The sequence below is a fragment of the Pan paniscus genome, chromosome 4 (assembly GCF_029289425.2).
Source record: "Pan paniscus chromosome 4, NHGRI_mPanPan1-v2.0_pri, whole genome shotgun sequence".
In the NCBI taxonomy this organism is placed as follows: Eukaryota; Metazoa; Chordata; class Mammalia; order Primates; family Hominidae; genus Pan; species Pan paniscus.
Window position 1 is genome coordinate 8552884 of NC_073253.2, and position 15987 is coordinate 8568870.

Consider the following 15987-nt stretch of genomic DNA (forward strand, 5'->3'; position numbering starts at 1 on the left):
ACCCCGTCTCTACTAAAAATACAAAAAATTAGCTGGGCGTGGTGGCGGGTGCCTGTAGTCCCAACTACTCGGGTGGCTGAGGAGGAGAATGGTGTGAACCTGGGAGGCAGAGCTTGCAGTGAGCCGAGATCACGCCACTGCACTCCAGCCTGGGCAACAGAGCGAGACTCCGTCTCAAAAAATAAATAAATTAATTAAAATAAAATAAATAAAATAAAATAAAATAAAATGGCGGTACAGTACCCGAACTACTGAATTTGTCACATGGAGGCTGGGATCATTACACATTGACTCTGTTTTTCCAACTCAAGCACAGTGTATAAAACCTAGTAGCCAAGTAATTAATGTGTTTGATTACCTAGTAATTAATGTGTTTAATTGAATCCATTAATGAAACAATCAATAATGTTAGAATGAGTGAGAGACGAATGCCATTCCCTTCTCCTTCCCCAGAACATTCCCTGCACCAAGATCTTCACAGGAAAACACAAATGCTGCTTTCCCAGTAGGATCCAGCTTCCATGAGATGCTGCCCCTTGCCCCACGAAGTATTCTCTACTCCCTTTTTCCTCCTATGAGCTCCCTTTCCGTCTGTTCCAAAGGCTTATTAAATATTCATTCATCAAATAAACAGTGAGTCGCTGCCACATACACAGCCCTGTGCTTAGGGAATACAGCCATACATTGTAGTTATTTTCCACAAAGATTCACTTACATGAAATTTTATTTTACCGAAAATACTTCTAATTTTTTGAAGAACCTCCCTACTAACTTACATTCCCACCCAGCTGTGTAAGGATTCCCTTTTCTCCACAACCTCACCATCTGTTACACTATACTATTTGTTTTCATAATCACCATTCTAACTTGGAAAAGGTGATATCTCATTGTGGTTTTGATTTGCATTCTTCTGATGTTTACTGATGTTGAGCATTTTAAAAATATATCTCTTGGCTATTTGTATGTCTTCTTTTGAGAAATGTCTATTCATTTCATTTGTTCATTTAAAAATCAAGTTGTTTCTTTATTACTGAATTGAGTTCCTGGTATATTTTGGGTATTAGCCGCTTGTCAGATGTACAGTTTGCACTTATTTTCTGTAGGTTGTTTCTTCAACCTGTTGATTGTTTCCTTTGCTATGTAGAAACTTGTTAGTTTGATGTAATTTTGTTTGTACAATGTTGCTTTTGTTACCTGTGCTTTTGAGGCCTTATCTAGAAAATCTTTGCCCATACCAATGTCATGAAGAGATTCCTCTAGGTTTTCTTCTAGAAATGTCATAGTTTTGGGTCTTACATTTAAGTCTTTAATCGATTTTGAATTGATTTTTGTATATGGTAAAATATATTATTACTTTCTTATAATAATACCCTTTCTGATCACTTTCTTCTGCGTATGGATATCCAGTTTTGTCAACATCATTTATGGAAAAGACTGTCCTTTCCCTAATGTTTGTTCTTGCCACCTTTTTCAAAAACCAGTTGGTGGTAAATGTGTTGATTTATTTCTGGGCTCTCTATTCTGTTTCATTGGTCAATGTATCTGTTTTTAATGCCAGTACCATGCTGTTAGTGTTACTATACTTTTCTAGTCAGGTAGTCAGGTCTTGAGGTTTTTGAGGTTAGTTAGTGTGATGGCTCCAGCTCTATCCTTTTTATTCAATAATGATTTTGTTACTTGAAGTCTTTTGAGGTTTCCTAGGAATTTTAAGATTGTGTTATCCAGCAATCGCTATACTGGGTATATATCCAAAGGAAATGAAATCAGTATGTTGAAGAGATATCTACACTCCCATATGCACTATTCACAATAGCCAAGATATAGAATTAACCTAAGTGTCCACCAAGGAATAAAATAATAAAAATGTAGTGAATATACACAATGAAATACTACTCACCCATAAAAAAAGAATAAAATCCTGTCATTTCCCACAACATGGATGAACGTGGAGAACATTATATTAAGGAAAATAAGCTAGTGATACATGAATACTGCAAGGTTTGCTAATATGTGGAATCTAAAACAGTTGATCTTATAGAAGTAGAGAATACAATGGTGCTTAGCAGAGGCGGGGTTGCTTGGAGGTGAGGCTGATGGAGAGATGGTCAAAGCATATGTAATAACAGTTAGATTGGAGGGATAAATTTAAAAAGATCTCTCTTACAATAAAGTGACTATAGTTAATGATGACTTATTATATTCTTGAAAAATATGAAGAGAGTAGTTGTTTTGTGCTGTTACTGCAAAAATAATGTCAGGTAATGCATTTGTTAATTAGCTGGATTTAAGCATTGCATAATGTATACATATTTTACATAATAAAATCGTGATGTTATCTGGCAATTTAAAATTTTAAAAACATTAACAATAAAAGTAGTTTTAAAAAATCTCCCTTAGACTTCTTATTGATGAAATTGAAATTATAAATGTGCCGCTCCAATTATTGGTTCACTTTCAGATAAAGCAGTAACTCACTACCCTTGACTGACTCCGTTTGTGACTTTGCCAGAATTATAGAATGTAGCATTGTATAAAAAGAGCAATTAAGAAAATCAAAGACAGATGCCTCTAGAGTAAAATCTATGAAAACCTACACTGAGTTTTTAATTTTAGCAGAGTCCCACAGGGTGACTCAAAGGAGACACTTGAGGCAAACATAGGGCACACTGGCCACACTACACTTAAAATATTGTACAGCTTTCATGAGGATGGTTTTGTAAGTAAACCAAAGAACAAAAGTTTATTTTAAAAATATTTGCCATTAAAAAAAAAACTATGACGGAGAATAGTCAATGAGATCACCACATAATCCTTAAAATTTAGTTCAAAGGAGAGGGATGTAAAAGGGCTAAAAGAGAAGTCAGGATTCAAATGGAAAATGTGAGGCAGTAGACACAAAAAAGATCCCTTTAAATTGAGAATATTTTCAATGATATATTAATATTATAACAAGCTAAAATTTCTACTCCAATATATTTGTAATAATCATAAAATACTAATAGTTATCCTTTGTTCATCATTCAAGAAAATTATTAGTCGAAATTGATTGAGCTGGCATTTATTATTGGCTTTAAACATACCTTCAGTAATTTTATTCCAACTGGAATTCCTCTGAGTCACCAAAGTTAGGCTAACAAAAATACATAGATAAATAAGTAGACATATTAGTAGATAGTTGTCAATACATAAAGTGTCTACATACCACCTGAAAATATTATATTGTTTTTCAAGTGATAACACTAAAAAAATACCAGCTTTAATGTACAAACTTGGATTTTCCAATCACCGATCTTGTGCTTTAAATGCTGTGATATGGCTTTTCTTAGGCCTAGGGACTTTATAATGTTGACCTTGACATCCCTCCTTCAAGTTACTTCAGCTCACCCAGAATAAGGCATTGATTTTGTCCTACAGATTAAAAATCAGCCAGTTATAGTGAACCAATGGAATAAGATTGACTAGTTACCATAATATGTCCAACAATTTTAATTCTGACTGAAAAGGAAGAATATGGTTTGTATTCAGTTTGCCATCAACTATTTCTACTCCAGCTACTGGGAAAATTGAAATACTTACTTAACTATTTTAGGGTCTACACAAAAATAAAGCAGCCTTATGTTCATTCTATATTAGCACTGTGTTTAGTGATGCTCCTTTTCTTGGAAATAATAATTTGGCTGACAATTATTAAGTACTTATGTAATTTCCACTGTTTTAGAGCTATATGCAAAATTTTAAATTTAGTTTACATAACAACCAAGCAAATGGAGTGAGTACTATTGGCATCACTATACAAACGAAAAAATGAGGCTTTAGGTGGTGAAGGAAGCTGCAGAGAGTCACATCTGTTCAGTAGCAGAGTCAGGACATCAACTGAAGTATATGTGACCACAAAGTACCAGCTCCTATGTTTCCCAGCTACCTCCCTAAACACCTGTGTCATACTTCTCCCCAAAACGTTTCCATTGTCTCCCATTGTTCTTGGGACAAAGATCCCTAAAGAGGCCCCAGACATTGCCTAATTCCTTCAGCTACCTCATCTTGAGCTTAGGGGAAGTATTTAACGCAAAAATGAACAATAACAGCATTACATCAGAGAACTTCTGGTCCAAGACTGAACACATCTGTTTGTCTCTTCTTCTTCCTGATATTTCATTAAAGTTATAGTAACAGAGTTTCTGAAAGGCATGAACCCAAAATAATGAAGTCTAGAAGGGAGACTTCAGCAGATAGTATAATTGGACAAATGTTAAGAAGATGGAAAGATGCAGAAAGACAGAAGAAGTGGTGCAGGGTATGTCTACCTCAAAAAAGTGACTCATAAACCTGTCAGAACTAATATTTCTTTTTATAACAAATTCTTGGTAATACTTCTTTTATTACATTAAAAAATGTATAAAATGGTAAGTAATGCATGGACAATTTTTAAAAATCAGTATAATGTCTTAACTGTAACTCAAAAGAGAAAAAAAGAAGTAAGTAATTTATTATTATATTTAGCTCAATTTACAAAGTCTTGGGTACAATTCTACTGGAAGACAGTGAAGTTGTTAGAGGTTTCGTACCTACATATAATAGTGGAATTCATCAACTGCAAATATAACATTCAGACAGGTATTTTTGCCACTTATACAATGCAAAAAGGTTTGCCTTTGATATTGGTATTTTCTAAAATGGTGAAAGTCTAAATAGAACAAAGTCATCTTTCCTGTCTTTCAAAATAGATCTATTTGTTGAAAATGCAATGTATATTACTACTTTGTTTAAAATACGCTGTTGCCATAGTTCCTAAAACAAACCTTGATTACTGAAAGACAACATTACATCAATCTGTGTTACCCCTCAAAGTTCTGAGGGGCAAGGTTTTTAAGCTTAGAATTTTAAGGGTAGGCAAACTATCACACAAGGTAAGAATGAAAACATTTAAAGATATGTACTAATTCAGAGTAGTGCTTTCTTTCTTACAAAGCCACTTAAAGAAATACTTCAAAAAATGAAGCAATCTCTGCAAGAAAAAGAAAAGGAAATCAAGAAATGATTGATTACATGTATAAGAAAAACACAGAAATTTGCAATATGAAAGGGGAACAGCTGATCTACAAAGCAACAAGCAGATGAGAGTCCATGGCTCACCTCTCAGGAGGCTGTACAGAAGGGAAGGGGGAAGTAGGTACTTGATAGAATGGACAGTGCTGCTGAAAGCTAGGGAGACCTTGAGTTCCAATATGAATGAATTGGTTCCATTTAAATTATAAACCTTGAAAAAAAGTTTAAATGATTACAAATGATAGATTAAAAGCATGACAAATAAAAAGATATAGAAAATTTTCCGAAAATGGTTTTTTCTTTTTTCTTTCTTTTCCTGGTAAAGAAATGATGGCTGTCACTTCAGGAAAAACCAAAGCATGTCAAACTCAAAACTCAAAAGTGTATGAAATGTAGCATTTTTTTTTTTTTTGAGATGAAGTGTCATTCTTGTTGCCCAGGCTGGAGTGCAATGGCACGATTTTGACTAACTGCAACCTCCACCTCCCAGATTCAAGCGATTCTCCTGCCTCAGCCTCCCAAGTAGCTGAGATTACAGGTGCTCGCCATCAAGCCTGGCTAATTTTTTATATTTTTAGTAGAGACGAGGTTTCACCATGTTGGCCAGGCTGGTCTTGAACTCTTGACCTTCAGGTTATCCACCCACCTCAGCCTCCCAAAGTGCTGGGATTACAGGTGTGAGCCACCACACCCAGCCTGTAGTATCATTTTTAAGCAACTGCTGAAGTACAAGAAAATACTGAGTTAATTGCTTACTCATTCTTCAGATAGAAAAGAGCAAGGATTGCCTCTCTCCATGCAGAAATACTGATGCAAACTTATCTCGCTCTGTGTGGACGTGCTGGACAGTGTCTTCCAGTGTGGCCTCCAGAAAGACAGGGAAAGTTCCAGAAGTCTGCCTGTGCATGATAGCTAATTTTAATGCGTAAACTTGCTTGGGCTGTGGCACCCAGTTGTTCGGTCCAATACTAGTCTCTATGTTGTTTTGAAGGTATTTTGTAGACATGACCAATATTTAAAATCAATGTATTTAAGTAAAGGAGATTACCTTTACTTGGTGTGTTAGTTTTCATTCACACAATTGGTGGCCTAAAGAGTAAAACACTGAGATTTTCTCTAAAAGATGGATTCTGCCTCAAGACTGTAACATGGAATTCCTGCCTGATTTTCCAGTCAGTCAGTCTGATCCACAGATTTTGGACTTTCCATCCCTAAAATTATGTGAGCCAATTCTTTAAAATCTATCTATCTATCTATCTATCTATCTATCTATCTATCTATCTATCTATCTATCTATCTATCATCTGTCCATCTATCTATCATCTATCTGTCTATCTATCATCTATCTGTCCATCTATCACCTATCGATCTAATGTATCTATCTAACTATGTATATAACTATGTATCTATGTAACTACCTACCATCTATCCATCCATCTTCTCTTGGTTCTAATTCTCTGGATAAACTGGCTGATAAACTGTGTTTTCAGGAATTCTCCCAGTGATTCACCTCATCTGGGTTCAGAGAAGTGGCTTTTGCTTAGGTCCCAGGTTACTTGTGTAGAAGTCAAAGCTGTCAGTGATTAAGTCAGATGAGTCTCTACACAATCTGGATCCAAAGAGGTGGAAGCCTATATTCATAGAAATGCTTCCCAAAAGAACATGCCTGTGCCAGGAGTAGAAAGACAAAAGGAACAACTGGTCTCCCTTCCTTATCCTGCAGACCCAATTCTGTGCTTCAGGTAATTTTCCTTCCCAAGGCAGCCTTGCTTCTCCATGGCCTTCTTGCCTGACAGCTAGTGGTCCTTATTTTAATATTTGCTCTGGCAGCTCCCCTAGCCCACTCTTCACCTATCCCCTTCTAACTGTCAGTAACAATGAGTACTGACATATACTTCAAGGGTTTGCTTTTTAAAATTTCTTCTGGAAATGTGGTCAACCTGCTTCATAGTCCATTCATTTCCCCTGAAAAAAATGTGAATAACTAATATCTGAAAGAAGAGGAAAAATATTGGGGTTTTTTATATAGTTTCTCTCTTAGTTCCAACAAGTGTAGGGTATTAGTAATTTTTTTTCTAAATTTTTGAGCATCTATACAAAACAAGAAAAAATATTTGGCTTGATTATTGCATGAGTGGACTGGAATTTGCCCTTTCATATGTCATTGGGAATCAAAAGGCAAATTATAACTCAAGTCATGTTTTTACTTGGTGCTGCTGAGGTTTTTCTTTTTAGGTTGACTCGCTCCTCCCCGTGGTTCTCTACTCAGCGTCCTGTCAAGATGCCCCTGAAAGCTTGTTCTCCTCACCGAAGCCCCTTCCCAACGATGCTAAGGAAAAGCAACATGTTTTCCAGGAATGAGGGAGAGGAGATCTACCAAGGACACCAAACACCTGACAGACATGGAGTTAAGAGAAACATCATGGCACATTCTGAATAAGAAATAAATGACTGAAACTATATGACATCACCAAGACAAACGTGAGTGCTCGTGCTATTCCTCTTGTTATATGCATACCGAGCCTGTTATCAAGAAGGCTGCAATCCTCTTTGAATTCAAGTCAGTTTAGACTGCTTGATTAAAATTATCTTCCTCATATACTACTTCAGGGTAAAAAGGATAATTCTCACAGAAAAGCCCTGGAAAATCCTTTTGAGTCTCAATAACGGGATTATTTCCAATAGTATGACTCTTCCAGCATTCTACACCTATTCTCTTCATGCTCTGAAAATTCTCTCAGGGCATCATTGCAGAAGAGCAATATTCCATGGTAAGGAAGGTGTCATCTTGACTTTCCACTTTATAGCTCCAGAGAGATTAGAAAAGCAGAAAACTGTTGGCCTCGTGAATTCTAAATCCATGAACTCTAACTGCGTGGTATTTTTTTTTAACACAGCCCTTAGATAAGCTTAAATGAATATATAGGCATGATTCTCAAATTTAGTGGGCACAGGTCTCCTGGAGGGCTTGTTAAATGTTAGATTGCTGGGATTGTCCCCTGTGTTCCCATTCAGTAAGCCTCAGATGGAGCCTGAGTATTCCAGCAAATTCCCAGGAGATGTTAATGCTGCTGGTCTAGAAACCACACACTGGAACTACTTTAGATAATGACAGCATTAAATTACATGTTATTCCTTTCATGAGACACTAAGGAAGATAATATTCTATTCATGATATAAGAAACACTATTATGCTTCTCTCTTCAAAACTTTTTTTGTAGTTCCAAGAATATTTAAAAGTTTATATACATTACAAAACCAGACCAAAATAGAGCTTGTCATTCCCTTGCTAACCTTGTTTCTCCTTATTCTGGATCTCAGCTGGGAAGGCAATCGTGTTTCAGGCTATCCATTTATTTTTCAGAGTCTTGATTTTAGCTTGCTATAAAATTGTTAAGTTACCATCTGGACATTGTCTTATTCTTATTTCATATATTACAAAAAGAGAAGAAAAATCAAAGTTCTTTACTTACTAATACATTATCTTTATTGTGTTTTATTTATTTGTAATTTATTTTGAAAATAATTTGTGTTCAGAATTCCTCTATCCCGCTTACCAAATCTTTTCCACAAATGGAAAGTATTCTTTATCTGGTTCCCAGAGCACAGCTCACAACATGTTTAAAGTCAGCCTCCAAAATAAATCCTTGTCAATTTATTTAAGAAGCCTGCTCCTGGTGCTTAAGGAAATAATGGCACCTTGTGAATATAGACGGCATCCACTTCTGCATAAGCTACACATTACTGCCTGCAAATGCTGTCCATCTACATCAAACTAATAATGGTTGGATTTTAAAAGGAAACTCTGGAGAAACTTACAATAGGTTATGAGAGGTTCTGGAAACTCGAAGACGAATGCAGGTGATAATAAGACTGAGGTCTGTCCCCTGTCTGAAGTGGCTTATACCAAAAATCTGAGCGAATACCAACACTCCATTTGCACAAATTCTGTCTTCTCTGTTTCTAACTGGTCTTTTCACTCACACTTGCCCACAGTTGCCTCTTCTTCTTTCTCTTGCTTTGGCTCTTTCTTTCCACATTCCCATCCTTTTTTTCTCTGCACTGCTACGAGATCATGATCTCTTGAATTCCTTAGAATATTTTTTGTATGTAAATCCTACAATTTCACACATGTTACATACAGCTCCATGTAATGTCATGAATAAGAAACTTGCTTCTTACATTTGCTGAAAATTTAACTTGAATATATTCTTTAAAATAGGCTACAGTTGTTACAATTACTTTAGAGCAGCTTTAAACTACACTGAACACCAGAATCCCCAGAGAAACTGTTTAAAGGATTCAGATAACAGAGTCCTATCCCCAGAGAATTTTATTTAAAAGTTCTTAAGTGAGTTTTAGGAAGTTGCTCATATAGTAAGAACCCTGGGTGTCTTTCTGCTCTTTTTTTTTTAATAATGACTTTATTGATATATAATTTACATATCAAGAGGTAGGGCAAGATAGCTGAATAGAAGGCTCCACCAATCATCTCCCTCCCTCACAAAGACACTAACTTAGGTGTCTACATAGAAAAAAAAAAAAAACACCTTCATAAGAACTAAAAAACAGATAAGTACTCATAGTACTTTTTTACCTCCATATCACTGAAAGAGCCACAGGAGACATAGAGAAAACAGTCCTTAATTTCTGATGCCACTCTTCCCTCACTCCTGGCAGCAGCAACAAGATGCTGAGGGCATGTCTGGGCACCAGGGCAGGCAGAACACAGCAATTTGTGAGGCATTGGACTCTACTGTCCTGTTAGAGCAGAAAGGAAAGCTGGACTAAACTCAGCATTTAAACCAGCCCTAGCCAGATGGGAATCACTGGTCCCAGGGTCCAAACTTGAATTCCCACAGACCTCATCAGTGGGGGCCAAAGTGCTTTCTGTCTCCAAGTAAATTTGAAAGGCAGTCTAGGCCATCAGGACTGCAACTCTTAGGTGAGCCTTAGGGCTGAACTAGGCCCAGAGGCAGTAGACTAGGGGAGCATGAGACACACTGAGACACCAGCTGGCATAGTCAAGGAAGTGATGACCTCACACTTCCCCTAACCCCACACTGTACCACTTAGGGCTCCAAAAGAGACCCCTTCCTTCACCTTGAAGAGAGGAGAGCCAGGCCAATATGGCCGACTAGAAGCAGCAGCCTTCAGAAGCTCCCATTGGAAAAAAAACATAATAAGCTTGTGAATCCTTCATCGGCAACCAAAGTATCCAAGTTACCTCATCAAAACTGACTAGAAGGCTCGTGTGACCCATGTAGAGAAGGAAAACAGTCTGGTGTGGCAGCCCACCTGAGAGAGAGAGAGAGAGAGGGGCAGGGGAATCCCCTACCCCCAGCCAAGGGAGGTGGTGAGTGAGGTGCTACCCAGCCAGAGAAACTGCTTTTCCCACAGAACTGTGCAACTCATGGATCAAAAGATCTCACTCATGAACCCGTGCCACTGGGGCCTAGCATCCCAACCCTGAAACTTGGAGATTCTTAGAGCCTTTCAGCTGGAATGTGCTTAGGCCTACCAAACTCCCAGTGGGAGGGGCAACCAGCACTGGCTGTGGCTGCCTGCTCTCTAAGCCATTTGAGCTCCTTGTGGGAGAGGCAGCAGCCAGCAATGGGACTCTCCACTGCCTAATGCACTAAGCTTCCAGGGCAGGGGCAGGGCAGCACCCATTTCCATAGCTCCAGACTGCACTTTTCCCCTACTGGAGCCAGGGAGGCTCGACAGCTTGGTCCCAAGACTTGACCTCAAGACTTGTCCCCACAGCCCAACACACAGGCTGTGGCAGTCGGCAGCCAGAGTGCCTCTTCAGGCCTAACCCTGACTCATCCTTCCTCATTGGGCAGGGCTTCCCTGCAGGAACTCTAATAACTCCAGCCAGAGGCTCAGGGACAGAATTTGTATCTCCCTGGGCCTGAGCCCCTACAGGGAGGGGTGGCTGCAGTCTCTGTGGAGCAGATGACTTAGCATTTCCTCCTGGTAGTTCTGAGGAATCCAGGTAGCTCAGAGTTTCCTCCAGGCAAAGCACACCTCCTCCACTAAGGGACAAAGTGCTTTGTTAAATGAGTCCTGCTCCCCATGCCATCTAACTGGGCGAGACCCTCCAACAGGGGTTGTCAGACACCTTATACAGGAGTGACCCTACTGGCATCAGGTTGGTGCCCCTCAAGGTCAGAGGTCCCAGAAGAAGCATCAGGCACCCTTCTTTGCTGTTCTCCAGCCTCCTTGAGTGACATCTCCAGGCACAGGAGAGAATCAGATGAATAGTGCCTGAAGTGAACCCTCAGCAAACTGTAGCAGCCCTACAGAAGACGGATCTGACTACTGAAGGAAAAGCAAACTAGCAGAAAGCAACAACAACAGGATCATCAACAACAAAAAAGACCCCCACAAAAACCCCATCCAAGGGTCAGCAGCCTATCTCGTTTTCTCATTTGTTTCAGAAGAAATAAAGAAAAGAAAAAAAAAAAGGGAAGAAAGAAAAGTGGAGAAAGAAGAGTGGGGAGGACTTTGTCTTGTATATTGGATACCAGCTCAGCCATAGCAGAATAGTGTTACCAGGCAGGTCTTTGTTCTTAGTGCTCCCAAGATGGTGGCAGGCTGCTCCCAAGATGAGGTGGGCCACTCTCAAGATGGCGGCAAGCCTTTGTTCTCTGACCTGGGGTTCTTGGCCTCACAGATTCCAAGGAATGGAACCTTGGGCCATGCGGTGAGTGTTATAGCTCTATTAGAAGCTGTGGGTCACAGAAGAGAACCGTGGAACCCAGCGACTAGTGTTCAGCTCGATTAGGACAAACCCAGGCACTTAGCCATGCAGGAATGATGGTAAGCCTTTAGCCCTGTGGGGAGTGGCAATGGGCACCTCCCTGGATCAGGAGTGCAGCAGACACCCTGCCGGATCCTGAGGTGTGGAAGTCAACGATAGGTCTGGGACAGTGGTGAACAGCAGTGGTGGATGGCGAGCAAAAGCTCAGCTCGAGCTATAACAAACACAGACCAGAAGAATGTGCAGTTGCAAGATTTAATAGAGTGAAAACAGCTCCCATACAATGGGAGGGGACCCAAAGGGGGTTGCCGCTCCCTGCTTAAATGCCTGGGTTTATATCCCGATCATTGTCCCTCCCCCTGTGCTCTCAGGCGATATATGATTTGACTATTTCTTTGCCTCATGCTTTAGCCTAATTTGTATTTTAGTGAGCCCTCTTTACTACATGATTGGTCCGGTGTGAGCTGAGTTACAAACCCTGTGTTTAAAGGTGGGTGTGGTCACCTTTCCCAGCTAGGCTTAGGAATTCTTAATTGGCCTAGAAAATCCAGCTAGTCCTGTCTCTCAATAGGGCACTGAACAGAGTCATGAGGTCCCTGTTCCAGGCTCTAACTAACAGATAACATTTCTAGACACACCCTGGGACTGGCGGTAACACACTGCCTTGAAGGAGAGGACCCAGTACTGGAAGCATTTATCACCTGCTAAGTGAAGAACCCTTGGGTTCTAAATTGCCACCAGCAATACCCAGGTAAATGTTCAGGAGACTGGGTGAGCCTCTGAGAATTACTGCCTTCAGGTGAGATGCAACACATTACCAGCTGTGGAGGCAACAGGGCAAAACTTCTGCTTGAGAAAAGCAGAGGGAAAAGTAAAGGAGACTTTGTCTTGCACCTTAGGTACCAGCAGGGCTCCAGGGGGTTAGAGTACCAAGTGGGCTCTTGGGGACCCCGATTCCAGGACTTGATTCTTGCACAACGTTTCTGCATCTTCCCTAGGCCGGAGGGGAGCCCACTGCCCTGAAACATGAGTCCCAGCATTTACCACAAGCTGACTGAAGGGCCCTTCTGCCTTAGGGGAACATCAAAGTTAATCTGGCAGTATTTCTCATGGACTGGGGTGGTGGTGGCTATGAGGTGAGGTTCCTCTGACTTTGGAAATGGGAAGGAAGAATGGAAAGGACTGAGTCTTGTGGTTTGAGTGCCAGCTCAGCCACAATAGAGCAGAACACCAGGTAGATGTCTAACACTTATTAATTTAGTCCCTGACTCCTGGATAGTACCTCTGGACCTAAACCAAAACCTAGAGAATGTAGTCACCCTGAAGAAAGGGACGTAGGCCTGGCTGGCTTTGCTATAGGCTGATTGTAGAACCCTAGGGCCTAGAGTGAAGAGAGGCAGTAGCCAGGGAGTGATTATAGCAGGCTTTGGGTAAGACCAGTGCTGTGCTGGCTTCATGTGTGGCTCAGCACAGTCATAGTGGTGATGGCCGCAGGGTGCTTGTCTCACTTCATTCCAAGCTTTAGGTGGCTCAGAACAGAGAGAGAGAGAGACTCTGTTTGCTTGGGAGAAAGTTAGGGAAGAGAACAAAAGTCTCTGCCTGGTAATCCAGATAATTCTTCTGGATATTGTCCAAAACCATCAAGGTGGTACTTCTACAAGTCTGCAAGTACCATGGTGTTACTGGGTTTGAGGTGCCCCCTATAGCAGACAGAGCTTAGATCACATTCCCAAGTTCTTTCAAATACCTGGAAAGGCTTCCCAAGAAGAAGGACTATAAATAAGCCCAGGCAGTGATGGCTACAATAATACTTAACTCTTTAATGCCCAGACACTGAAGATCATCTAATAGCATCAACACCATCCAGGAAAACATGACCTTACCAAATGAACTAAAGAAGACACCAGGGACAAATCCTGGAGAAACAGACATGTCACCTTTCAGACAGAGAAGTCACAATAACTGCCTTGAGGAAACTCAAATAAATTCAAGATAACACAGAGAAAAAATTCAGAATTCCATCAGACACATTTAACAAAGAGATTGAAATAAAAAGAATCAAGCAGAAATTCTGAAGTTGAAAAATGCGACTGGCATACTGAAAAATGCATCAGAGTTTCTTAAATAGCAGAATTCATCAAGCAGAAGAAAGAATCAGTGAACTTGAAGACAGGTTATTTAAAAATACAGAGTGCGAGGAGACAAAAGCAAAAATAATAAAAAACAATAAAGCATGCCAACAAAATCTAGAAAACAGCCTCACAAGGCTGAGTTATTGGGTCTTGTTTTTATTTTATTCATTCAGCCACTCTATGTTTTTTGATTGAATATTTTAGTCCATATACATTCATTGTTATATTGATAAATAAAAGCATACACTTACCATTTTGTCATTTGTTTTCTGGTTGTTTTGGGTTGTTCTGGTTGTTCCTTCTTCCTTTCTGTCTTCCTTTCAGTGAAGATGATTTTCTCTGTTGATATGATTTAGTTATTAATATTAAAGAGATGTTAATATTAATACTAAAGAGTTAGTTAAATATTAAGAGTTATTGGCCTTAAAGAGGAGATAGGAAAAGGGCTTGGGTAGAAAGTTTTTTCAAAGGTATTTGGAAAACAGAGAGTTTTCCAAATCTATAGAGATATTTCAATATTCAGGAAGACGAAGCTTATAGAACACCAAGCAGATTTAACCTAAAGAGGACTACCTCAAGACTTTTAGTTTTAGGATCCTAAAAGCAACAAGAGAAAAGAAACAAATACCATACAATGGAACTCTAATGTGTCTGGCAGCAGACTTTTCACTGGAAACCTTACAGGCCAAGAGAGAGTGGAGTGACATATTTAAAGTGCTGAAGGAAAAAAAAAAAAAAAACTTTTATCCTAGAATAGTATATACAGTGAAAATATCCTTCAAACATAAAAGAGAAATTAACACTTTCCCAGACAAACAAAACCTGAGAAATGTCTTGAACACGAGACCAGTTCTACAAGAAATGTTAAAGGGAGTACTTCAATCAGAAAGTAAAGGATGTTATTGAGCAATAAGAAATTATCTGAAGGTACAAAACTGATTGGTAATAGTATACAGAAAAACACAGAATATTATAACACTGTAACTGTGGTGTGTAAACTACTGTGATCCTGAGTGGAAGGAATAAATAATGAACCACTCAAAAATAACCACTACAGCAACTTTTCAAGACATAGATAGTACAATAAGATATAAATAGAAACAGCAAAAGTTAAAAAGCAGGGGTACAAAATTAAGGTATAGAGTTTTTATTAGTTTTGTTTTTGCTTGTTTGTGCAAACAGTGTTAAGTTAATATCAGCTTAAAATAATGGGTTATAAAAGAGTATTTGCAAACCTCATGGTAACCTCAAACAAAAAAAAATACAATGGGTACACAAAAAAATAAAAAGCAAGAAACTAAATCATATCAACAAAGAAAATTATCTTCACTGAAAGGAAGACAGGAAGAAAGAAGAAAAAGAAGACCCCCAAACATCTAGAAAACAAACAAAATGCTAAGAGTATGCTCTTACTTATCAATAATAACAATGAATGTAAATGGACTAAATTATTCAATGAAAAGCCAAAGAGTGGATGAATGGATATAATAAAAACAAGTTCTAGTAATCTGTTGCCTACAAGAAACAAACTTCACCTATAAAAACACACATAGACTGAAAATAAAGAAATTTAAAAAGATATCCCTTGCCAATGGAAACCAAAAAATAGCAGGACTAGCTATACTTATGTCAGATTAAATGGATTTCAGGACAAAAACTGTAGGAACATACAAAGAAGGTCGCTACATAATGATTAAGGGGTAAATATAGCTAGAGAATATAACTATCATAAATATGTATGCACTGCAATCTGGAGCACCCAGATATCTAAAACAAATTTTATTCGAGCTGAAGGGAGACATAGACACCCATACCATAACAGCTGGAGACTTTCATACTTTACTTTCAACATTGGACTGGCCTACTAGACAGAAAATCAATAAAGAAACATCAGACATAACCTGTACTATAAATCAAGTAGATCTAACAAATATTTACAGAACATTTCATCTAATGGCTGCAGAATACACATTTTTTTTCCCTCAGCATAGGGATCATTCTCAAGAATGGACCATAAGTTAGGTCACAAAACAAGTCTTAAAA